This window comes from Tupaia chinensis, unplaced genomic scaffold (assembly GCF_000334495.1).
Source record: "Tupaia chinensis unplaced genomic scaffold, TupChi_1.0 Scaffold145068_1, whole genome shotgun sequence".
In the NCBI taxonomy this organism is placed as follows: Eukaryota; Metazoa; Chordata; class Mammalia; order Scandentia; family Tupaiidae; genus Tupaia; species Tupaia belangeri.
In genome coordinates, this window is record NW_006204929.1 from 16,330 (window position 1) to 20,760 (window position 4,431).

The window sequence follows — 4,431 nt, forward strand, 5'->3', positions numbered from 1 at the left end:
GAGGGTGCGCTGCAGAGGGCGGCGGCAGCGGCGGCGGCGGCGGCGCGCAAGGTGGTAGGTAGGTGGGGGTGTCCCAGCGTTGGGCAGGATTGGGAATCCCGGAGAGGCGAGCTCTAGAAGCCCCAGGCTGCCACTCGCGGGTGGGACCCGAGGCACAGGGATGTAGCAGGGTCCAAAGGAGAGCCCGAGAAAGCGGCGCCAGCTCCGGTTTTGCAGATGGAGCCCCCCTGCGGATCTTGGCTGGTAGATGGCGCAGCATTCTAGACCTAGAGGGGACACCAGCTGGAGATCCGCGACTAGGGGCCGACGCGGAGTCCACTCCGGAGTCTGCTTTCCGCTTCATGCTCCCTCCCCTGGCCTAGGTCTTCACTCTGCAGCGAGGTTGCCATCTGCAGGCCAGGGCGCCCTGTTCTCTCCCCTCCCTCGGACTCTGATTTGCAGAATGACATCTGTCCTCTCTCTTCTGTCCTTTTAAAGTCACCAATCCCCAACTCTACATAGAGCACTCCTTACCTATCCCAATGTTTTCAAGAATTCAGCCCAAATTGATGGAGTTCCTTTCCCCTGAGCATTCTTCCAGGTTATTAGAACCAGTGGTGCCAGCTCCAGCCCCTGCCTTCAGAGCTCTTCCAGTCTGGTGGGGACGAGTTACAAGGAGCGATGCACCTGCAGTCAGGGTCCTGGGAGGAGAGAGGGAAACCTCCTCTAGGCTAGGGCATCAGAGACCTCCTGGGCTGTGGGGTGTGACTGGTCGAGGGGAGGGTCAGTGGGGTTAACCCAGTGACTGGATGGGGGGAGGGGGCCTGGGGTAAACAGTCTTGTGAAGTCTCCGGGGTGAAATCTTGGGGGTGGTGTTCAGAGGGATTCAGGACTAGAGGTGGAGGCTGGGAGAGGGCCTGGGGACGGGTCCAGGTTGAGCATTTGAACTCACTGGGATGGCCCTGGGAGATGTAAGGGGAGTTGCAAAAGGATCGAGATACCTTTCCTTTCAGGTGTAGGAGTGTGTGTGTGTGTGTGTGTCTGTCTGTGTGTGTCTGTCTGTGTGTCTGTGTGTCTGAGGGGCAAGTCCCAAGGTTGTCCGGCTGGTTAGATGTGTAAGGTAGTGGCACAGGCTGATTGCAGTGGGAGCAGAGCTCTGAGAGTGGAGCCTAAATGTACTAAATGTATAGACAAAGGACAGGCTCAGGAGAAGGGGACATTGGAGAGGATTTTTTTTTTTGTAAGTTTTTGCTATAGGGCACATGTGCTCACCAGAAAGAGAGAGAAAGAAAGCAAAAAATCACCCCTGGAGGCAATGACCATGCCACAGTCTCTTCTCCTCCATTCTCCTCTTGGGATTTTGAGCAGGTATGCACATGGTCCTGGTGTAGGGATTTGAACCCCACAAAATCGGCCATGTGGGATCCAGCTGCCTTAACCTCCATACCACCTGCTGGTCCAGTTAGAAAGGCTTTGTGGGTAGGAGGCAGGCTGGATAATGGATGTGGGGGAGAGACAGAAGGAGTAAAGGTCTCCTGGGGTCTGAGGTGAATAACTGGGTATAGGAGGGTCTCATTTCCAAGGACACTGGAGAATGATGAGGGCTTGGGTGAGGGAAGGGATGCATTTTGGTGACCAACAGACCTGCCCATCAGCATCTACACCTTGGCCTCATGGACTTCCCAGATACACCTCCCTGTTTTCACTGGCTTTACTTCTTCACCTTTGACTGCTCGTTCTCTGACCCCTCTCTGTCCCTCTAGCCCTTCCACCCTGCAGGGATTAATCCCTCCCTCTTGGGCGTAGTCTATTCTCATGGCTTTTGCTGGGGCTGAGTAAAGCTCCCCAAGTCTCTGCATCTGAGGTAGGAAGAAAATTGAAAACAAAACAGAAACCAGGCACAGCTGCCTTGACCCTGTGTTGGAAGATCACATCCTGTCCAGGGCACAGTGACAAGGAACTCTGAATTTAGTTATGATGTCTGGAGATGCTGGCCCAGGGTCAGGCCTTCCACCCAGCAGGCGAGGACTGCTCAACAGAAGAGCAGATTGGCTGTCCCTCAACTTGCCCAGGGCCGCAGCAAAACCACTGCAGATGACAGGTTCTTGTGAGAAATTCAGGGCTTGAAGGTAGAGAGTCGTGAAGGATTGAGAAAAGAGACGAGAAAAAGGTTAAAGCAGGGGGCTAACGCTCTCTTGGAGCAGAAGCAAAACTGCACTAGAGCAGAGACCGTTTATTCCAAATTAAGTCAGATAAGCAGTGGGTGAGTTTGGCTATAAAGAACAGCATACAATATACATGACATTCTTTGTAGGTTGTATTCCTGGTACTAGGTCGATAGCCATCATTAACTTAGTACTTAGACAACATCTTGGCTCGCGGAATGTTGCCCAACATTGTGAGACACAGCCCCCTGGAGCACCATCTGGTTGACCACACAGTCCCTGCGGCATTCAGGCAGGAATGGGGTTGCCTTCAACTCTGTCTGGCATTCTTCCCTTCAGGCTATCTCTCAGACCTGGGCTGGTTTCTGTCTCCAACAGGTTCTTGCTTCAAATTTGATTTTGTAACAGCTTCAGCCTGATTTCTGAATCAGCATTTCAAGATATTTTGAGTACGGGCTATTAGGCCAGAGGCCACGGCCTGGTGTGCAATTGAAAATTTCACAAGGACTCTTCCTAAATAGCACGGGGTGATGGAAGCCGGCCAGAGAGCTGTTGATGAACGTCTGTTCCCATTCTGTATTTCCTTCTCCTTTCCTCTTCTTCCCTGACTGTCCTCACATGGGGGAGCTGGACTTTATGGGAAAGCGACTGTGTTGTGAGGGGTGTGTGTGGGAGGCAGGGAGAGCCTGCTTTGTTGATTTTCTGAAGGCTCCCAGGTGCCTCGCTTTCCTGCCACCGCTACATTTAGCTAATTACTTTCACATTTGGATTTATTTTTTTGGATGGTGAGCAATAGTCAATGAATTTTCCTCCAACTTAAAAATACTAAAGGGAATAGAGATGAAAGCTCATGAATGGATAAAGAAGAGAAGTTTATTTGGCTCATGGTTCTGGAGGCTGGGAGGTCCAAGGGCATGGTGCGGAAATCTGGTCTCATAACCCAGTCTCTTATGAGACCCCACCTCTTTTTTGGGGGGGCGGGGAGAGATATTTGCTATAGGGTGCATGTGCTGCTGCAGAGACAGAGAGAGGCAGGGAGACAGAAAACAAGAAGTCACCCCTGGGGGGATGGCCACACCACAGTCCGTTCTTCTCCATTCTCCTCTTGGGATTTTGGGCACACATGCACACATGCCTGGTGTGAGTTTTAAGCCACTGGTTCTGAGACTTGAACTGCAGTCAACTACAGGGGAGTCCAGTGATATAACTATTTCACCATCTGCTGGTCCCAAGGCTCCACCTCTTAATATTGTTACAATGGGGGTTAAATTTCAACATGAGCTGGGCCAGCCAGTGGCATGTTGGTTGGGGTAGCTGGATCCCACATGGATGGCTACATGGTTTGAGATTGGCTGATTACATGGTTTCAGACCCAGATCTGGCTGTTTGAAAATCACTTCAGGCAGGTGTGTCTGCATACCCAACATCTCAAAGGAGATTGGAAGAGAAGGGATTATAGTATAGCCACTCTCCTTAGGGGTAATTTCTCACTTCTCTCTCTCTCTCTTTCCAAAAAGCACACATGCTGCATAGCAAAAATGAAAAATAAGTAAGTAAATAAATTTCAATATGCGTTTAAGAGGCTACAAACTGATCCACAATGGGAAGAAAGACAGGGCTTTTCCTCTCTTGAGATCTGCTTTGTTTTGTTTTTGAAAATTTCCACAATTAGTGACCTGGAGAAGGTCATTAATGTTAAAATTTTGTCCTAACTCTTTCTCTTTGTTTAGAAAATGACACTAAAATTATTTGGAACATAAATTACGAAGAACTGTCTCCTTTTCAAAGCAAAAGACTTTGTACTTCTAATTATTATTGGTGAGGATGGTTAATGCTTGTTTCTAGACATTTCTATACCAACATGCCTTCCCACCTCAGTAGAGGGATAAAGAGAAAAATGCTAAGAAAGATTAAAAAGCATGTATTTAGTTACACGTACAGAATATCAGTGTTACAGTTAATGCAGTTTAACATTCATTGAATACCTGGAAGTGACTGAGAATCAGTCTCTGTCCTCAGGTACTCTCAGAGGGGGCAGGAGACGCATGCCTGAAATAAAACCTAAAAGATTATGTCACTCCTGAACTTCCCCCGAATATGCATACCTTCATGGTAAAAATGTTCATTTTGTTTAAATATGACTTTCTTTTCCATTGGGGACCTTTTTCAGTAATGATTACTCATTTTCATAATTTCCCAGCTCATTGGGTGAGGACTTGAAGGTTTATGTGTAGAAAGGAAATTCTTTGTGCTTCATTCTTTATTATCCTTTTGCATGTCTTACACT